The sequence below is a fragment of the Salarias fasciatus genome, chromosome 9 (assembly GCF_902148845.1).
Source record: "Salarias fasciatus chromosome 9, fSalaFa1.1, whole genome shotgun sequence".
Lineage (NCBI taxonomy): Eukaryota > Metazoa > Chordata > Actinopteri > Blenniiformes > Blenniidae > Salarias > Salarias fasciatus.
The window spans coordinates 13,228,244-13,250,493 of record NC_043753.1 but is presented as its reverse complement, the minus strand read 5'-3'; the positions used below and the strand labels follow the sequence as shown (position 1 = coordinate 13,250,493).

Sequence of the window (22,250 nt, the reverse complement as noted above, 5' to 3'; positions counted from 1 at the left end):
GGGGAGCACTGTAAACGTTTGATTTTTTTTAAATAAATGAACCTTTGTGTATCGTAACAATAATTGAGAAGATTATCATCTTATGATCTTCTGTAGTTAAGGCTTGCTTGAATAATAATTGGTCTCTTCATGAATCAGGCAACACGCTAAATATTCATTGCGGAGTTGGATTGTGGCCCTTGAGATAACAGGTACAAAACAGAAGCTATCGGATGTATTATTTAAGCACTGAACTCATACATGTATAATGCACACGGCAAGGGATGCTGTCATATGAGAGCTTATATATTAAAAAAAACAAAACTGGGAGGTGAGAATGTATAATCAGCGTAACCAGTGAGGACGGCACATCGCAGAAACACGCCGCACAGGTCGACGGGTCAAGATAATAAGACGCTGGCAGCTCCAGCGACCGGCTAATTAAACGGACGCCGCCGTTTCAAATCCGGAAGGGTCAAATGATGTGACACGGAGCAATCCATGCGAGAAAATAAATATAAAATCAATCAGATGATTGGTAAACAGATGCAGCAATATTGTAATGGCGGCTCTGGAGGGGTTACTATTATCACAGTTTGAGATTGTTAAAGCTGGAGTCTCGGTGAGAACGGCTGCCTGAGTGAGGAGTGTGTTTTCACACGTAATCAATATGTCATGTGCAGAATGTGCACTATTTTTCTTATATTCCAATCTCTGAAGTCCATCCTTAGGTTGGTCCCTTCTCCCTCAAAATAGCATTAAAGAAAACTCAGAGGAAATAACTGAAGGCACTGAAGAAATTCACAATATTATTTTCAATTCTTCCATTTCTCTTAAATCTACTTTCTCTCTATTAGCTCCTCTTTCTCATTCAGTTCTTTCCTTTTTATCACAGCTCTTCCCCAGTTCATCATCTCTATATTTGTGCTTTTCGAACAAAGTTCACGTGCCGTCAGTCAGAAGAAGTCATGGCTGAGAAACCTGCAGAAACACTGAATTGTCAGTGGAAGCGTTGCGTGTGCACGAATACGCAGCGGCTTGAATGTGGCTACTGTTAATATATGGACGCTCATGTGTCTGCGTCTATTAAACAGTTATAAGGTTTATTTTTTTCTTTTGCGTGTGTGGAGGTGACGGAGCACCGTATTTTCATTAATTAAGGTGCAAGGATAATTTCCGAGACACTTGAGCATGACCCAAGGATTTCTTGTAATTTCATGACCAGATGCTGCTGCATGAGAGGCGCACCTGCGGCACAGCTGCAGGAGGAGATAAGCAGGGATACATCACTGGGTCTGCTGGCGTGGAGCGCGACCAACCAGTGACACTGACTCACTTAAGGCCCTCATTAAATATTGCAGCGGCCTCATGTTGCATACAAATAATCCTTTAATTGAGAAGGGAGTTGCTGATAGAATCTCGCTGCCCGGAAAAAAAGTTTATTTGGACGTCCCTCCTACGGCGGTGAGCCGGTCAGCTGATGGATGCTGGGAGATTTCACTAATATTCCAGTGTGAAGCCAATGTGTAAGAGGTCCTGTGACTTTTTCATGAGGGGAAACCTTGGCGTGTCTGCATATATCCTCAAAAGCTGCAAAGCTGGAGACATCTGAAGTGGGTATTTGATGCAGAAAAGTGAACAAATCGGTAAAGTATCTTTACATTTGTGTGGCCATCAAGCAAGTTTTCACTTTGAGATCCATTATTTTTTTCCTCATGAGGACTTATTTCTGTCCCTGCGTGGTTGACATGGATCTACAGGTAAACACATTTCAATTAACACCTCAGTACAACAAAAAAGAAAATACACACACTCACACAGACACAGTAGTTCAGCATGACCTGTGGGCCCGAACTTACAAAAAATATGTTTCCTTCATGAACCCACATGTTGCGCAAAGTCATATATCAAACAAGCCAGCAGCTCGAAGAAGCGAACATGGTTTCTGCACAGAGACGCACGCAGGAGGACAAACAATGCTCCTGCCTCTCCCTCACACACACTCACTCACACACTCTCACACACACACACACTCTCACACAGTGGGGCCTGACAGAGAGCTATTGACTGCCTCTACCTGGCCTGACAGACCATTCACAATTTCTCTCTGCGTGAAACCTAATGTACTGGAAGAAGTGAGTGTATTTGTGTGTTTGAGTGAGCGAAAGGGAGGACCTAACAGAGGAAGGGAAAAGCTCAGCGCCTGTTTGAGTGTATGTGTGGGAAATGCATTTGTGTGGCGGCCCCATTAATTTTTAGGCGCTTGCGTGTCTCATACATATGCGGCCCTCGTTGCTTTCTCTCTCCACAGAGTGCGAACATGTGGGGGGTTGAATTTGAGGTCAGCTTGGACGATAGTGCAGTTTTTTTTGGTTTTTTTTGCCAATATTCTAATGTGTTTTCATCACGGAAGCAGAAATGTGTATTTGGACTGTGTTGATTTAGCTGTGCGTTTCTGTTTCATCCCCACTTTTCCAATCGGAGTGTGTGCTTCTGTGGTGACCAGGCTCGTTCCGGTGGATATTTCAGCAGCGCGCTCTGGAGATTTCCAGCGAGCTCGACAATGTTTTGGATGCCTTTGTGGTTTGAGTCTGACTGGCCGAACCCGCAAAACGTTGGGTACAACTGCGCTCACGTTTCTCCTCTTGTGAGCAAGTTTCTGTTTGACAATGCACAGAGTGAAGCCATGTGGAAAATACAAGATCCTGGAGTATTCAGCTGTGAGTGGCCAAGCTGCCTTGAGAGTTTATCTTGGAAATACATTCAGCCATCAGACACAATTGCTACTTTATGAACTTCATGAACTTTTCAATGGGACAAATAAACGTAGGTCTACCTTAAATGTGTCACCAGAAGGTTGTTTTTCCCTCTCACACATATTGACTTCCTGTCCTTTTAGACTCGCTCACCTCCCCCTGTTGTCTCTCTGCTTTCTTCTCCCTCGCTCCACAGAGAAGTGTGACGAGCCTCTTGCCTCTCCTCTGCCTCACACAGCCTTCACCAGTTCGTCCGTATTCTCAAATGGATATGCGCCGGGATACGCCAAGCTCAACAGGAGAGGAGGTAGACACACACACACACTCACACACACACACACACACACACTTACACTCACATGGATGCCATGGGATTGAATTCAGGTTCGTGTACATACATCCGCATGAATGATTTTTTATTATTCTTTTTTGCAGATGACACACTGTGACATAAATGTCCGTGCGTTCATGGAAGCACGCGCCGCAGCGCCGCGCAGCTGCTCTCACCCTTCTCCATCCTCGTTTTCCCGCTCTTCTTCATTTCTCTTTTCCCCTCTTCTTGGTATTCCTTCCTCCCGCCGACCGCTGCCCCTCTCGGCTTCAGTCATTATCTCAGTGACTCAGGCTGAAGCTCATTTCCACATCAGTCCACAGCAAAACCAGATAGGGACAGACAATTACACCCCTCTATGTTTATACAATTAATAATTTATTCCTTTCCGTCTAATATAGTCACAGTACAGCTGAGGCGGCGGGGAGCAAAACTGGCAAATAAAGGCAAGGTAATCTGGTGTGTTCAATCACCAACACCGTTATTGCTGAGAGCAACGGAGTGCCCCTCGGTTAATAATGACACTTACCATCAAGAGACGGCAAAAGATGAAAACTAGTAAAGACCTATTTGTCATTGGAGTATATGAATGTAGATTTACGGTCTTTCAATTTTTCTCTCAACACTCTTTGATCAGAACTCAGGCAGTGGTTAAAGCATACAACCTGACTCAATCTTTTTTTAAACACTAAATCTGGTTTAACTGGCTTCAAGAAATGTGTTTTCAGAAAAAAAAAACCACAAGTTTACATGTCTATAAGTATTCAGAGTCTGTTTTAAGTACTGACAGACTCCAAGACAGATTTCCTCACTTTTAAGACAGAGGCAGAATATAACATTTATTACAGAAATTAAGTATTTTTTTATGAAGCAAAAACAAATATGGATGTTAAGCCCAATTGCTGGCATGAATCCAGAGATATTGTACTGCTTGTGTGTTTACTGATGAATCATCAGCGTGTGAAGCACTACTCTTCACTCCTTCACTCTAAATTTTGACCTAAATTCACCGAGAAGCGTCTATATTTGGCAGTCAGATGTGCAGTCCATCTTATGAGTATGTGTTGATAGGCTTAACCTCCTCCAATACTAAGGAACAGCGGAGGCACAAAATCAATGACATGCAATTAGAAGTCTGACGTGCTCCAGTGAAGCCCGGCTGTCCTTATGTATCTCTATCTGCGCGTGATCCAGACCCAGCCAACATGGCGTCAGCCCGTCTTCCTGGGGGTAAACACACCGATTTCATCAGAGGCTGAAGCTGAGCCAGAATGAATATAAAGAGTTCATGCCAAAGTAGCAGGGATCGCTGCCATTGGGTGATGACATTCACGTCTTTCCAAAGAACACAGCAGCGCACCAAAATTGGGAAAAGAGGGAGATTTTCTTTTCTTTCAAGGTAAACAAAACAGTTCTAAAGTCAGGATTGTTATTACTTTGTTTCTTGCACAAAATTAAAATTACATTAATTAAAATAGTGTTAAAACTTTGGTGTGAGTACAGAAATGTGGACTAAATGTGTTTTGTTGTTTGCTCAGTTCTGTTTTAGATATCTCTCATATTCCATCAGATGCAGTCATACAGAAACAAACAGCACATACATGCATCGTTCTTCCTTTGAAGAAGTTGCCTCAGCCTTACATGTTGTCGGCCGCTGAATTTGATTTCACGATTGCTTCGGGGGTCGGCGTTAAATCCGTTCTTTATGATGTACCGATTCCTACGGTTCATAGAGTGAAATCCAACCATTTTTATACGCGTACTGTATCTACGAGCAGTTTTTATACAATGTGGCTTGAATGTGACAATGACATTAAACTCAATCAGGAGTTCACTGATGTACAGTTATTTTGAACTGAAATATCTTATTGTGAAAGGTAGTTCAACAAGTAATAAAACACTGTAGTTCTAGAAAAAAATAACATTTCAGTTGATGAAAACAAACAATTCATTCTTCAACAATTAGATACGACTAACATGAGAAAAGATCATAACAATTGTTAGATTCTTCAGGCTGTCAACAGAAGAAGGCAGGTTTTGACACGCCGTGTCTGCAGGGGCCTCCGAGCAGGAAGTCTGAGCAGTAAAACTACACATGTTGAGCGAACTGACAATAATCACCAACCGCTGCTCATTTTTCTTTTATTGGATTACACCGAAACGGCTTCAGAAGCACAACATGCGGCAGATAACTGAACAAGTGAACGGCAGATCAATCTTTCATATGACTCATGTACACACACACACACAATTTCACACACTAAACACCCATACTTTCACAGGAACGCAAAGACACTTACACAACAATCCGGAACACTTGCGCCGACAACAACAGGATGGTATCCCACATTTTCACATACTATAAGGAGGAGTTCCCTCCAGCGACTCCGCTTGGCAGCCAAATGTGCCCTCAGTGGAATGAGTGTGTGCTGATAAACCAATCTGCTTCAATCTGCCAGTGTTATGGAACAAGGGAGGTACAAAATCAATAGGAAACACCACTCATATTAAGCCAAGCATACTGTGTTCAACGCTGACAGCTATTAGAGTTGGAGGTTATGGGCATGTGTGTTCTGTTTCATTTGTCTGTGTGCATATCTGATTCCAGGCACACACTGTTGAGTGTGTGTGTGTGAGGCGATAACAGAAGAGCAGTGATGCCAGAGTAGTTTTCAGGTGGTGGATGTGTGTTTTATGCCAGTTCTGGCCAATGATCCTGGTCTTTTTTTATTAAAAAATTAACTATATTTATAAACTTGTGGTTGTCTTTATATTTGCCTTTAACCTAACAATAGGAAATACTACAATTTACAAAAGAGAACAGTCGTGCTAATTGTTCAGATAGATCTTATTTCCTGTAGTAACTTAAACACAAATCTGGGCCGACTATAACGTTTGTAATTGATCTACCATCAGAAAATTTAATCTTTCCCAAAACTGCCACAAGCTGAGCGTTGTTTGAAACCCGCTGTAAACAGCCATGTATCAACCCCAGTATGAAAACACGATTTAACAATGCGTCAACATGGGTATGAGGTGCTTAATCTCTAAACGGGAATGTTTTTTCCACACGTTCCTTGATTTGTTTGTTTATGTGCGGGATGCGCGAACCGCTCCGTCTCATTCCTGAAACATAAACACATCGAGCAAAAACAAAGTTTTATCATCATCGCGCCGAATGTGCTTTGTGTCTGGGAAGCAGTCTGTCCCGAGTTCTTTGCATTGCGCCGTTATTAAAAATGACATTGCATCGCCTCATATCGGCTCGGTTTGATTGACAGCCGCTGTTATTATATTGGTTTGCCACGAACTGCATTTGTTTTCTGTTTCCAGTGTTGTGTTTTCCGCTGGATAAATCAAGCCAGACGTTTTCTTCCTCTGGGTTTTTAAAGACTGATAAAGTCTTTGACACTTTATTTTGCCCCCGTGCCCCCTTTCAATCATCCTTCTCCCTGAACCCTCGTCTCTCTCTGAACATCCCTCGTGCACCTTCTGCCTCATCTGGCTGCTTTGTCCTTTTTTTTTTTTTTTTCCTTTTTCTTCACTTTTCTTTATCTCATGTTCTTCCTCCACCTTCACCTGTCGTCCAAGCTAAATTTTTTCTCTCCCTCTCACAGTCTTGACTCTTCCCTTTCCCCTCCTCTCTCCCAAACGTGCATCCTCTCACCCCCCTCGCCGTCTCTGCTTAGCGCCAGTTCGTGTACAAGACCCTGTATATCTCAAGGGTGCCAGACAGAAGGAAGGGTGAGCCAAACTTCTGCTGAGCTGCCAAAACCTTTTGGTCTGTTTGGATAGGGAGGGGGCGGGAGGCTGAGATGAAGGGGGGAAAAAAGAAGAGATACTGAGAGACTGGGTAATGGCAGATGAAATGAAAAAAACAAACTTTCTCCAGCTCGAAATTTCTCAAACACTTTGAAGTCACATTTTTTTAAGAGATATCAGAGGACACTATGACATTGAGATTGTTTATAGTTTTGGATTTAGCATGTATGTAGCTGTGCATAATTCGCCTGCAGCCTACGTTGTACTTTGTTTTTTTCATTTTCTAGATAAAAATACTGCAAAATTGCTATGTTTTTTTCCCTTCACGCTGTTTTAAAATTGCAGTCTGTTGGACCATTTGGACTGCTGTGTAGCTCCCAACGGCGCACAGCCGCTGCATTGACATTAACCTTGCGCATGAATAAAACAATAATTGGTTTAAGCATCTATAATTAGCGGTCTTTACTAATGAAGTTTAATCATTCAGCCAACCAGTCTTGTGCATCACCATTCGGATGATAAATTAGTGTTCTTAAGATCCAACTTTCCAATGCTTTTCTGTAAAGAGAAACACTGAGTTGGCAGTATACCCTCATTAAATACCAGCAGAGCAAGAATTTGGACTGAGTTGTGGCTTCAATCATTTTTGCCGAGGCGCAGCCTGTCGAACAGACTTGTGCTGGGTGAACCCGTGTTCCCGTGCTTCTCCAGTAATCAGTGTCTGTGACAACATGAGGCCGCCGCGCCTTCATCCGTTCACTCACACTGTGTGGATCTGTGGCTCGCTGCGCTTTCATGACGGTTATTTGTTCTGTACTTTCAGACGTACTGTGCCGGCCGCCTTTGTGTTGATTTGTTACTGCAGGTCGGCCAGAAGCTGTTTGATAGCTGTAAAACATGGGTCCGTGCTTGTCCGAATCCAGAGTCGGCTGGATCGCTCCGGAGCGGCGGGTGTCGGATTCGCACCTCTTTGATTTGACCCAGAAGTTCCACACGTGATCGGTGGATTAGTATGTAGAAAAGTTTAATCAAAAAGAAGTTTAGAATATAGTTTTATGGCTGTCATAACTGAGAGTTGCAATTGAATGAACCAAAGAACGTGACGGCGCCAGTCAGGAGTGAATAAAGGAAGAGTTACATCAACAATGTTTCAATGCCAAGAATTCAAACGTAAAAGCCCTCCTTCAAAATTAACGACTAACCATAGATTGAAACTTGAATGATAACTTTTGTTAAAATAGAGCTGTCTGAAAGGAAAAAAAAGCCAAAGTCACTTCAGAGACCTTGCAAAAAGAAAACAAAGCCAGGTGCCAGGAAAGCTTGACAAACTTGCAAATGAAACCTTGAGGGGGGAAGAAAAAGGTGAAGTGCTTCAAACAGGTTTGGAATAATCACATAGAAAACTGCAGGAGCTGCGATCTGCAACCAACATGTTCAGCACACCCACCTGAGATCAGGTGGCTCGTGGAAACAGGTGAAAATAAAAAAGAGGAGTGAGAGAATGTGGATATGTGGCGAAAGGAGAAGAAATTGAAAAAAACAATAAAAAAGAATCTTGAATGAAAGAGAGTAAATGTGTAAAAAGTGAGCAGCTGAATGTTATGATGTAATCTCTGTTATGGCAGCACTGTACTCCTTCATAGATTATTTATTCTGAGGGGAAAATGAGGGAGGACTGGATGAAGCCGAACGCCCAGAGACGATGACAGATCCTTTTTCGTGTGAAGAAAGCGAGCGAGAAATAGGTAAAGCCTCTGTGTGTGCGAATATCTCCAGAAAGTGCGGACGTGCGAGCCCATGTTGTTGCGCGGAGCAGACGTGGCCAAGCATGAGATTGAGCCGCTAATCACAAACACGTGGCCACTGATCCTTATATTCCATTTTCTTCCCCCCCCCCCCCCCCCCCCCCACCCTTCTTTCTGTCTCTCGTCTCATCCCTCTCCTCCGCTCCGTCTTGTCTCTGCCTGCCCTCCATCACATCCTTGCATCCCCTTTCTTCTTCTCCATCTCATTTTCCCTTCCATACACTTTCTATTTTCTACAGTAACATTCTCAATCCCACACTCCATTTTCTCAGCCTGTCCCCCTTTTCTTTCTTCTCAGACCTCATTATCTATTTCTTCCTCTCTCACATTCTTACTCTCTGATACTCTTTTTTTTTTTTTTCTTTTTCAAGTTTTCCCAAAGTTTTAAAAAGTTTCACTCCACTTCCTCTTCATTGAAATCTCAGACGTCACAGCTGCAGTGGAACTTGCTCGCCCCCCCCCCCCTCCCTCCAAACTCCGTGCGTTACTCTTCACTCCCTGTCATCTTGCAGAGTTGTTTGATGTCTCTAGACGTTGCAGCCATCCATCGATAATGGCGGTCCGCTCCTAATTAAATTACTCCGTCTCCATCCGCTCCCTTTACCCCGTGACAGAAAGATGAAGCACTGGCGGAGGGCTAGCCAGCTGTTTTCTCTCCGTCGCCGTTTTCTGGCGGCCCCCACGTCTTAATTAATTAAGATGTTATACTTTTCTGTTAATGTGGTTTTGGTATCGAAAGCGGGCGATCCTGATGAATGTGTTCTCGCGGGTGCACGCAAACATCAAGAGCTGCGGAGGCATTTCCACAAATTCCATCAAATGCACGCACCAACAAACGCACACACACTGACGGTAAAACAGAGGAGACATGTTCCCCGGTTTGATACCACTCTCATGTTTGTTTGTCACTCTGCGTCTCTTCCCCCTCGTCATTTCATGTTTTCACAATCATTACATCTCTTTTTGCATTTCACCCTATAATTTCCTCGCTTGCTCTCTCTGCTGTTCTCCCCCTATTCACTCTCCTCCTCTCGTCTGAGTCATTTTCTGCCATCAGTACAGGAGAAGTCATACACTCACTCAGGCATTTGAATCAAACACAGATTTTCCATTTCCCTGCTGGGTGGTAGGAGTTAGAATCGCCCTCGTCGTCATTATCACATTAACAGGTTCCTTCATGCCACTTTGCATTTGTTTAACTTTCTCATCTGCACAGCCTGTGCTGTATGGATGTTTTCATGTAAATACTCCAGGAAGAACCCCACTTCTGCGCGTTTTTCCTTATATACAGAATACGTATGAGGTTTAAGGAGTGAACTTTATAGCCCAACCGCAGACGAACGGAGCAGAGAAAAGATGGCGGTGAGACCCGCAGCGGCAGAGGAGCGTCTTTTGATTCCAGTTCAAAGCAACCAAAGCGAGCTTTCATATCTGCGCTTGCAGTTTGGTCTAATGACACATAGCCCAGGGTTTCTTGAACTCAATGAATTGAGATATGTGGGGAAAAAAAAAAGTATTCTCACATCGCATTTAGCATTTTTTTGGTGATGGATCCAGCAGAGTTCCTCCTCGGTGATATGTTCTCCCCTCCCTTGCTTTGACTGAATCATTATTGCCACATGATGCGTCCTTCCCATTATGATTATTTGTGCATTTCATTATCTGTTCGGGTCGCCTTGTTTTGCAGTAAGTGCAGTAAAAGAGCTGATGAAAACTGTTCCCTCCAATATTTGTGTATAGAAACATTTTTGTAGTACTAATCAGCGCCGATGTGAGTATGCTCCTGGCGTAATGCACTCTCTTGCTGTGTGCATCTACTACTGCTACAGTACTGGGTTATCTGTGTCATCGCAGATAGCTCAAACCTGGTTTTCCAGCTGTGGTTAGTTCCTTTTTATCTGAAGAGCAATACAGTTTCCCCGGGTGTAGCGTTCAGGTAGCAGATCGGTGTGATTTCCAACAAGCAGCATCGCTGAAAATACTGGCATCAGCTGTGAGAAAGGAACTGGCCCCAATTCAAATTCATTCTCAAGACAGAATAACCATTTCCTGTATATAAACCACTGCAGGATGGCCTGATCAGCGACAATGGCATAAGGCATCCATACCTGTACATTTCCCCAGTGTGTGTTATGTGATTTAATTTTATGTTGTTTGTAAGCAAGAACACAAAAATTACAGTCAAAAAAACCCAGATTTAGCGACTAATCAGCCATCAGCTGTATCCACTGATGGACACATTGTTTAGGTTGTCACACTCAACTAATTAAATTGATGAATTTTTGAGTATTCGATTTTTGTTTATTCGTGCGTTTCATAACACTTCACAGCAACTTGAAATTACACACACAAACACACAGATTCATGCTTTATTATCAAGGGAGGCAAGTGAAGGAAACGCTAGAGGGCCGTACTTTTTGCCTGATTCACTTTCAGTCCTCTGTTCTCTTGTGTTTGATGACTGTACTTCTTCTCCATCCTCTATCTCCTGATCTCTCTCCTCTGCGCTTCTCGCCTTCCCGTGTTCCTCCGTCTCTTCCTCGGAGGTGGTTTTCTTTGACCTTCCCTGCTCCCCCGCTCTCTCCCCTCTCCTCCTCCTGCTCCTCCTCTCCTCCCTGAACATCTGTGTGTGTGACAGGTGAGAGAGCGGTGACAGTCCCCCGACGCTCCTCCCCTCCCCGCTCCCCTCCCATGTTCCCCACCTCCTTCGCTTGGCTCGCCTTCGTGTTTTGCTCGTTCTCGCTCCCGTACCTTTCCTTCCTGCACTTCTGCTTTATTCTGTCGACCTCTTTTCGCTTTGCCCCTCCCTCCCTCTGGCTTTCACCTTCCACTGCACCTCTGTTCCTTTTCTATATATAAATATATATCTCACTCTTCCCCCCCTGTTGCTAACGTCTGTCACATTGCTCCTCCTTCCCTCTCATCTCGCTCTTGTTTTCTCTAATGTACGGCGTTTGCCCACCTCACTTTTCTTTCGCGTTCCTCTTTCTTTTTTTGTCCCTTGTTCCTCCCGTAACCTCTGACATTCAGCTCTTTAGCCCATCGCTCTCTTTTCTCATTGCTTTTTTTTTTTTTTTTTTTTTTAGCAATGAGGATTCTTCCCAAATGCTCGCCATCACTTTCCTGATCTTTTGAACTCGTACGTCTCTCTGGACTTTTCAATTTATCTTTCTCTGTCTCATTCCCATCTGTTACTTTCAGTAACCCCGTGACCCCTAACATGCCTTCTGCTGCCTCCTTTTTCTTCAGCGGCGTTTCCCTCGCCACCGCCTTCTTTCATTTACCCCTTTCGACCATGATCAAAAACGCTCTTTATTCTCGTCGGTGTGTAAGGGAAGTCGTGACGTTTTTGAAAGTGTCTGATAAGTCTGATGAGGGGTGACTGAAACTTGACAGAATTGTAAATATTGCTTTACAAATGCACGGCACGACGTATTCTTCTCTTTTTAAGTGCTTATTTGGCTGCTTCCTTATCGTTGGCGCGGTAGCTGAAGTCAATGCAGCTCAGTTAGTTTTTACTCTGGAAGCCCTTCGTGCTGCAACACACTCAAGATCGCATGTGAGATTTTCACTTTTATTAATACATATTGTGTAAAATTATACAGTTTCCTCAAACTGTACGTTGGGGACACGGTTATTTGTCGTAAAACCCCCTTGCCCCTTTCCTTCATTTTACCAGGCAATTTGCTTCTTACTTTTACAAGCCAAGGCCGGGCCAAAATAGCAGCATTAAAACTAAAGATGATAGAAAGACACACAGAGAGAAGAAACCATCGATAAACAAACAACAGGGTCCTTTGGATGGGTTATGTTACATAGTCTGATGGAGAAGAGGACGGAGAGGGCTCGATGGAGCGGAGGAGGAGGTAACAGTTCATGATAAAGCAGATAAGACCTCAACACACACACACACACACACACACACACACACACACACACACACACACACACACACAAACAACACTAAAACAAAGATGATGAAGGTCTTATCTAGTAAAACATCTACACACTCTACAATTGGCTATTAAAAACTCTATAACATGAGTTTTACAACAAATGGAGAGGTCCAAGCTCAGTAGAAACTGCTTTAATTATTAAAAAAAGAAGAAGAAGAAGAAGAAGAAGCAGCACTGGATTAAAAAAAAAAAAAAAAAAACGTGTCAAAACGAGCCTGATCTGATCTTTTCTCCTGCACATTTGCAGATCAGGATCTGGAGTTTACTGCATTCGGTGACTTTGTCTGGCAGCGGCTTCCAACCGTGAATGGCAGATCTGGCTGATTATCAATAAACGCCGGGGCAGCAGAGAGAGGTGTGAGGCGGCTGAGTTGTGGAACTGTGATTCTTAGTGCAGTTTTTGGGTGCAGACGCCTGCTTACCTGGCGCCGGCGGTGCGAGCGCGGTCACTGAAGCAGTGCGGCGGCAGAGTCCAGAGCATGGGAGACCTGAAACCCAATCCCCTCACAACAGCAATTAATATTTAAACGAATGTGGCCAAAATTGCTGATTGTTTCGTGCTTTTTAATGGTTGAACAGCAGAAAAGTGTGTAGACTAGCAGTTCTCTGTGTTATACTAAGAAGCTTTTAACTTATGATCCCAATGTCAGAGGAGTTCATTAGCAAGACAGTGAAGAATATGGATGTGCAGCTTTCTGTTTCTTTCGGTGAGATGAATCACTCAGCAGCAGATCCCCAACTTTTCATGTTGCATTTTTTTTTTCCTTTCTTTATCTCCTGAGATCTTCAACTCTACACTGGGCTTTTCTGATATTTGCTTTCTATTCCATGTAATTTGAGCCCAGCTGCAATCTGACTCTCTGCTAGTGTGCTCCTCCAGCGTCGAATGGCTTCTTTCTCCACGTATTTTCCTTTCCCTTTTACTTTCGACCTTATCTGTCACCTTCTTGCATTTTTTTTCCTTCCCATCCCATCTACACACATCTCCAATCTGCCTTCCCCTACGACCAGAGCTATAAACATCCTCTCTTAAAACTCCCTTCTTTCATCACCTCATCCTTCTCCTGTGTTTCTACTTTTCTGCCTCCTCCGTCTCTGGAATCGTGCCACTTGGGATGTTTTGTTTCCAGGCACCCTCAAGTTCATCTTCTTATATTTTAAATCCTCATTTGTTGCTGTCTGTTTGCTGATCATTACCACCATGCCCCCTCCCATTCTCAGTTGTTTCCCCCCCCCCTTTTTCTTTCTCCTCACCCTACCCTTCCCTCTTCTGACGGTGTTTTATCCCCCCGAGGGAATGGCTTTGCTGCTGCAGGTTTTTGAGGTATTGACGTTTCCACTGATAGGGGGCTGGTTATCTGTCAAGTCTGGGGCTGGAGTGTAATGGCTCTGTAATTGGATAAGATATAGGATTTTTGTCAGGGGGGTACATAGCAAACCGCCTTACCCTCTATTTTATCATACGACTATCATCTCTCATGTCTCCTCCGCTGGGCTCGGCGCTCCTCTCCCACTCTTTTGTACTTTCTTGGTATCTCCCTTGCCCTTACTTTGTCCCCGTCTTTCTGTTTTCTCCTCTCTTGCTGTCATTTTCAAATCAATCACTCTTGTCACTTGAGCTTTTCACTGTCTTATCTATGTTTGCGTCCTTTCGAGGAAAAAAAAAAAAAAAAAAGTCAGCGGCGGAGCGTCGGAGGGAAGCGGCCGTGACATGGCCCGGTTCGCAGCCTCGTCCACCGACGCTCGGCATGATAATCATCTGGCAGTCACTTTTCTGTCACGGGCTCGGCTGTTCGCTGCCCCGACACGTCTTCAGCGCACGTCACTGCAGAATAATTCACTATTTCAAGCATCGGGTTGTGCAGATTTTTCTATTTATTGCTCTGGCTGATTGCTTTGACAGTAGCCAACATGATGGCATCATAGCAGAGTTTTAGATTTAGGTCAGTTGAATCTTTTCCAGCTTTTCTCTGTCGAGCAGATGTCTTGCTCCTCTTTGTTTCCGCACCGTTTAACCCGGGGCCCGTTCAAGCCGCGGAGTCCAGGAGAAGAGCCTGGACCCGGGCCTCGGGTCGGCGACTCAGAAGTGTGGAAAGGGGGCAAGTTTTTAAGGACGCACAAGTGTTCTGTGTGGCAATGAAGGCAGAGCCACAAGGTTTAACAGGGTATCACAAGGACACGGACTGCCACTGAGTGGATTAGGAAACAAAAAAAAAAACTGCCATTTATTCCAAACATCAGTGTGGTAGCCATGGGAAAATGGCATTGAAATGCTGGCCTTTGATGTTTGCAGAGATAGTCATTTTCTTCAAAGCGACGCATCACCTTGGTAGAACGTTTTCCAGCTTCAGCGCATCTACTCCAGGATATCACAACCTTCAACTCGCAAGCTGTTTTTAAATATATTTGACAACCTTCTAAGCTATATGCAAAACAGGTAAAGAGGAGGTCAAATAATTTCACTCGCGAGTTCAAACAGGTAATTTCCCTTGGGGACACTGTCCGTTTTGAGAACACCAAAAAAAAAAAAAAAAAAATGTTTATTTTATTTATCCTATCTCAAATGTGTTCGCTGGAAATGAAAAGGCATGCTCCACCAGAGTAAAATATCACTTTAATCTGCACTCAAGGATGAATGTATTAAAGCAGTACCTTGCTAGAAATAGGGAAGAAATGAGCACGTATAGCTGTCCGTCTCAGGTGGATTGCATCAACATACTCGCATTTTGATTCATTTACAAATCGTAAAATCGCGAAATGTCTGTTTTGTTTTTTTGAGACGTGGACACGTCACTGTGCTCAGCATGTCATCACACTTGGCTTTTCTTTTTTTTTTTTCCCGAAAGCCGAGCACATCCTTGCTGGACAGATAACAGTGGAGACTCCAGTATTTGCAAAATGTCACATTATGTCTTGCATACGAGCATTAAAGAGGAATCCTCCCTGAAATGTCATACATACTAATGCCATTCCTCTTGAAGTTTGCGCGCTGCCCTGCATAGCGAATACTTGTTTCATAATAATAAGAGAACACTCGTCAGTCCTGGGAAATGTCTTGATAGTGAGCCCAACTCGAACCCTGTATGCAAAGCTCTTAATAAAACATCACTTCTTCAGCGCTCGTCTTGAAGCGAGCGTCTGTCGCTCTCAGCTGGACGGTGACCGTCAATAACAAGATAGACTCTGACCTTGTAACTGCACTTTCTTTTCTGTAAAATGTCATTATGGCAGTAGCACACTGCTTCGGGTCCATCTGACTTGAAAAGCAGGACTGCATAAAACACAGGCTGTCTTTGCTCATAAAATAAACTCAAAAGTCATTATTTCACACTGCTGTAGTAAAAATCCGATGATTTAGAGAGAAAGAAAACTCAAACTCATTAGAAAATGTTGTTCTGCAGGTGCTGGAGGATGGTCACCTCTTGACAGCGATCATTATCAGTGGCTACAGGTGGACCTTGGGTCCAGAAAGCAGGTCAGCGCCATCGCAACGCAAGGTCGCTACAGCAGCTCCGACTGGACCACGCAGTACCGGCTGCTCTACAGCGACACGGGGAGGAACTGGAAGCCGTACCATCAAGACGGGAACATCTGGGTGAGTGAATGAGAGACAAAGATCAGATTTGACCCTCTGGCTGGTCAGCTTTCGTCCACAGGCCGTGCGTTTGACTCTGCTTCTCTGTACTGGTTTAACAGCAGTCGTGGTTTGACCGATGGACCAAACATTCTTCTGCATTTTCCGTCCGAGCTCCTCCTCATGAGATGAAATATTAACATTTTCGATAAAAGCGACCGACTCCCAAACTTTCACTCAGCCTCGAAACTACACATTAAATCCTTCGACCCCTGAAACTAAGATCTGTCACTTCAAAAGTGTTCTCCTCCATGAACCTGGTGTTTTATTGAGTTAATGCCCGTGAAGTTAGACGGCTTTTCTTCCATTAACCTTCAGTGTTTACTTTACGCCATATCCCACATGTAAGCTCCCTCAAGTCAACTCAGTTTTATTCACTGACATTTAAAGTCCTTGATTTTTTTTTAACCCCGATTCATAAACAAAATATGGCTTTTTTGACAAGCATTTTTACTTTGTGTTTGTGTTCAGACGCTTTTAAGGATCTTTGCACTTTGGCAATGTAAGTGCCCTGCTTCGAATGTCTCCTTTATGTGAAAGGAAAGACATAAAACTTTAGAAAAAAAAACATGGAAATAAGGTGTGTGATGATAGTTTCAACACGCCTCATGTTCACATTCTGTTGGTAGAGCCAAGCAATGAGAATATCGTGCTCACGTTTTAACTTGATTTTATTGGTTACTTGCAGCATCAAAATTCAGCTCTGGAAACATTAAAGAGTTCCTGCACAATCTTAAATATTTTGGTTTAAATTAACATTGTAAACACTGTAATTTAACTGTGAAATGTTTGTTTTGGCTTTTGAAGGATGTGCATAGTTCTCTCTTTTTTTTTTTTTTTTTTTTTTTTTTTTTTTGCATCTGTGATTAAAACCCATAAACATTTTTTGATCCATTTCAAAGGTGTCAGGTAGAAAATGAATTTTTTTTTTTCTTTGAAGGACAAGTCAAACGGGAAAATTTTCACACAGATGAAAAAATATTAATTTCCACACCCCTTGTTTACAAAATTACTATTACAAGATAATGTTTTCTTGTCATTTATGTTAAAATTTGACTGCCTGTTTTTTTCACCCGCGTGTTAACACGACAACAGAAAGCTGCGTCTGGGGCAAAAACTGGGGTGCCGCAGCAAGGTGCCAATAAATATTCATCCGTTTTATCAGCTCAGCTTCTTACCAAACGCACCATCGCTCCCTCCACCAGCGTTCAAGCCTTGATGGGTCAGATGGAAAAGATGGATATTTGGAAACAAGCCATAAGCACTTAGTTCTTGGAAATCCTAAGTAGACAATCTCTACGCGTGAGTCTATTATTTCAAGACAACACATCACTTTGGCTGTTCCGTCAGCGAGCACTTTAGCGGGACACCTGACAATCAGTTGTCATTAGCTAATGGGTTAATGGCCCTCGCTGTTCTCTGCCGCCGCCTCGTGAAAAGGCAACAGGTGATAACAGATGGTGAGATGAGAGGATAGGAATAGCCCTGTCATGAATATCGCTGATCCACCAAGATAGACAGCAGAAGGCTCAGCCCTGCTCGGAAGTGGGAGGGGAGCTTCTTTGCATGTTTATTTTAACTCGTGAAGATGGACATGTTGCGTTTTCGTTCTCGTCCGCGAAAACATTTCTGTGAAATAGAAATACTATTAACACGCTGGAGTCTTGTTATTACCGTAAAGTACACCATTTAAACATTCCAAAGTACATTTTTACTACAACAAGAAAATAGAAAACCAACAGATGGCTTCATGAGTCAGTGTTTTCTAGATAATACTGTGCTGCACAGTCGTAAACTTGGCAACACAACAGGAAATCTGTGTTTCGCAAGACATGCACTTACTCAAGATAACAATTTGTTAGTCAAGGCTTATTTGATGTTCTCTATATTTGACTCTTTTTCTGTGTCTAATGGAGGGAAAAAGTCTCACTTTTTCTTTTTTTGGGGGGGGATAAATGAAACTGTCATGACAGTATGCTGACACATAAACGCTGTGGCTAAGAGCTGATGTGTCATTGATTTCCCGTACCGTCTCCACCCCTCCGTGGACCAGCAGCAGCTCCCCGAGTGTCCATTGTTACATCCCGCTTTAATGAGATGACTGAGCAAGGCAGCGTGTTTTGTCTCCCGTCCCCCATACATATGCTGATGAGCCTGTCCCCATATCAAAACACAAAGATCGACTGACCCCCCCGCTCCCCACGCCAGTTAAACACGTCCACAATAATTATCCTCCCACAAAGCGGAGGTCAAGATTAGAGGGTGAGCGGGTCAGCGTGAAAACGACTCCCGGTTTTTGTTTTTGTTTTTCCACGAGCACAACAACTTTCCATCTCCTGCGGCAGACTCTATTCTTAAACGTGTAAATGAATCAGTATTTTCACATTTACGGTCTATTAACGAGTTCTATCTTGTTAAAGGAAAAACAGCTGACAGTTGGAACAAACTGTCAATTTACCGCTAACAAGAACATTTTGTTTCCCGCTAATGAAACGATATGGAGGTGCCGTAACTGTGGCGTCAACTTCACTGAGGCATGTCTGTTAAAAACTGTTATAATAACCTATGTGGATCTTTCCAGGTGTGTGTGTGTGTGTGTGTGTGTGTGTGTGTGTGCTGCATTGTAATTGTTTAAACGCTGTTATTTATTTAGAAGCGTTTTCTTTCTGCCATTAACCCTCATTGCTTTTAATATTTCTGCAAATACTCCAAAAACACATTTATCTTCTTGGTGTTTTTGTTACTACAGCTGACTTTTTGGGGAGCTATGCTTGAATATTTGACATATATATTGTTTTGGTTTTTTTTTCTGTATATGTATTATTGTCACTATTATTTATTGCCACTGTAATTCAAACTATTGCCTGTGTAAACAAATCTAGAGCCAGTAATCTTACAAGCAGGCATCCACCATCAATAACCCCCACAGTAACAAGCAGAAATAGAGCACTCTGCTTCTGTGTCTTATTTATCAGCAGCTATGAGATAGTGGCAAGTCGACATGAATATACACACTCACACGCGTACACACACGCACACAAGCGTCGACTGCTGCTTGCCGATAATTAAGATGGGGCTCTGCACAGCTTTGGGGGATTTTTGGTGAAGTGTTGGTGTCTGTGTGTGTAAGTGGTGATAATATTGGAGCAATCAGTGCTATTGATCAAAGGGACGGGTGGGGATGGGAGGGCGCTAAAGCCAACTTAATGTTTCTCTCTCTCTCTCTCTCTCACACACACACACTGCTACTATCAGGCCCTGTTTCAACCCATTCAATCACATTGGGCTCAGTGCCATTCACCACTGGATGAGGTTCACACAGCGATCCCCAGAGAGAAAACCACCTGTCCTGCACTTTTATGCATGAAGGTTCTATTCAGGAACCTTTTGCCACCAATCACCTCCTGCCGTTACTCTGCGCTGATGGCTTAACTCTCGCGCTGCCGAGCCGACGGGACAACTTCAGCCCAGAGAGCGTCGGTGCTACAGGGTGGCTGGTGCATAATTCAGCGTGAAGGATAATTGGCAAAGTCCTGACAACTGCGGTATTGGTTTTGTGAAAAATAATGTTTGTAATGCCACACTAATGTACTACTGAGGACTTGGAATGACACTGATGAATGACTGTGATAATTAGAATACCAACTGCTTTACCGGAGGACAATGCCTGAGAGGCGAGCTCTCCCTGAAAATCTAAATTAAAAAGCTACAGAATAATCATGCTGATGGGGAACCCTTTGGGATGGATTCTGTGCATGGATTTGATGTTATTTATTTTGGTTTGATTGACAGCTCAGTGTAACTTTAGTTTTGTGTGTTTTTAACTTTACCATGGCAGTGTCGATACTGCAGTGGGGAAACAGACTTACTGGTATTTGCTTTTTCTGAAGCTGCAGAAATTTTGAGTTTTAACTGACAGATGATCAGTGTGTAGCAGTAGAAGTACCAGTTTTCTATTCTATTTTTAAAGAACATAAAAACAAAAGTGTGCCGTGCACTACTCTCCATGAAAGAACACATGATATCTGTATAAACATTAAAACTCAGTTAAATGAAAAATACAAAGCTTTCATTTCTTGTCACGAACTGATTCATCTCCATTTTTATCCACATAGTACCGGCAGGTCTTCTGCCAGATTTATTTAGATGCAGAGCTGGAAGGTGTGTGTCCACCAGGTCAGCTGACAGTAATGTATGTTTCCAATAAACCAACACGGCCATGGCTTCAAATCTGGACCTGATCCTGCATCAAACGGGGCCATGGTATTAATGGTTTCTCATGTTTCTCTATGAAAAATCGTCTTGGAACAATTCCTAAACATTCTATGAGTTTCTCTGTTACGTTCCGGTATTATCATGAGATGCTTGGGGGAGAGAAAAATAACTTTCATTTTCAATCTGCTTGTTTCCTCCTGATATGGAGGCTGTAAGGTTACACACAAATACACTACATATGTATGTTCCAGTTTAGAGGTTAGATACCTTCCTAGATCACAATAAAAATGAGCATAGCTAAAGAAAAAACAAAAAAACAAGCAATAAATCTACACAGGGTGGAAACTTCATGTGGCAAAGAGAGTTAAATGATGCAATGAATAAATAATGTACTATGTGAACATTCAGAGCAGCATCAATCTTCCAATCAACGGTGAGGAAAAAACCCAAAACATAATTTACACCTTTTTCTGTAAACTGACGTCATGAAGTAATTCCCTTTTAGAATAATGGACTGCTAATGTTTCAAGACATCGTGATAAATGTGGTGCAAGTAAACTGCAGTCAGCGACATCCTGACAGGACAAATAATTCAAGGCTTAGCATTCTGTGTTGGATAGTTTGATCCTCGCTTGTTGTGGGCTGCACAGATTTTATTTTTCCTCCCAGGTGTGTTGGCAGGATATGAAGGATCAACAAGAAGAGGCTGTTCTTTGATAGACTGACCCTGCGTACAACAGTTTTGCCCTTTTCAACAAGCAGCGCTCTCAGAAAGATCCTCGGGTTGCTGCCTGCTGTTACCTGTTGGCCAACTTTAGACAAGATCTGTCAATTTTGTCCCTTCAGCGAGCCTTATTTAAACTGCTGTGGACGGGGTTGCTGGAGCTTTAGTTTCGACCAAATCACAGCTTTGAATAGGAGTCCATGTTTGAATTACACAGTGGTTTTCAAACCAAGATGAGCAACAGAAAGAAAAGTGAGGAGCAGAGGCTCTGAGTTTGGCTTTTTGGACAGATTTTAGGCAATAAAATGGGCAACAGGGCCGATGGCAGGTAATATGAAGTTCAAGGCCACGTCTTGTTGGATATGTTTTCATCCAGCCATGAGTCCGACTTTGGGATCAGTTGATAAAACTAGTTCTCCTCCAATTCCAAGGTTGACCTATGATCCCATCTTGCCTGTTGGGACACTCGGATTCAAATACTAAACATGTAGGTGAAATCAATTGACCATTTCACCCTCTGCCTCACTGACGGCTCCGCATTAATAGTGCATCAAACGTAAAGATTGATTATATAGAGCGCCGTGTGTTTTGACCTCTTCAACTCCACACTGACGTATTTTAGCAGCCCAGCATGTTTTCACGGGCAGAGTCGTGCTGAAAAGAGGAGGCAGGAGGTGTGAAAATGCAACACGTTGTGGACGTTCTTCTCGTGCCACTCCCCGTGCTATAGGCCGTATATAAACCGAAGCTAATGATGTTGAAATGAGTGTGTGCGAGCGCCAGCGTTGACGCTGCTGCGCTCTCCTTCGTGCGAGTGTTAGCGGATGTGTACGCGTGCCCCCGAGAGGGCAGAGCCGCTAGACTGTGGTTCGTCAGGTAAATGAATGGTGAAGTGTCTGTGTCTCAGTGGTGAAAGACTAATTCAGTTTCCGAAGCTGCAGAGCATGCACTGATAAATCATGCACCTGGATTTATGCGCCGGCGGACGGCGTTCTCTCTCTGTCTGCCTGCCTTTCTCCGCATGTCAGCCCGATATTTATTTCGCGTTCCTTTGTCTGCGTGCCGCTCGGCGCCTCGGAGCCGCCTCG

The 22,250-nt window shown here is 43.3% G+C and overlaps 1 protein-coding gene across 1 annotated transcript in view; it reads left to right on the top strand.

Moving 5' to 3' along the window:
- Positions 1 to 2,930: 2,930 nt before the first annotated feature.
- cntnap2a (contactin associated protein 2a) overlaps positions 2,931 to 22,250 on the top strand; it is a 205,846-nt gene continuing 186,526 nt past the window's right edge. Inside the window, exons 1-2 of the mRNA XM_030099964.1 lie at positions 2,931 to 3,042; positions 15,991 to 16,184. The gene's annotated coding sequence lies outside the window, so the exon portion shown is untranslated. The remainder of the gene's footprint in view (positions 3,043 to 15,990; positions 16,185 to 22,250) is intronic.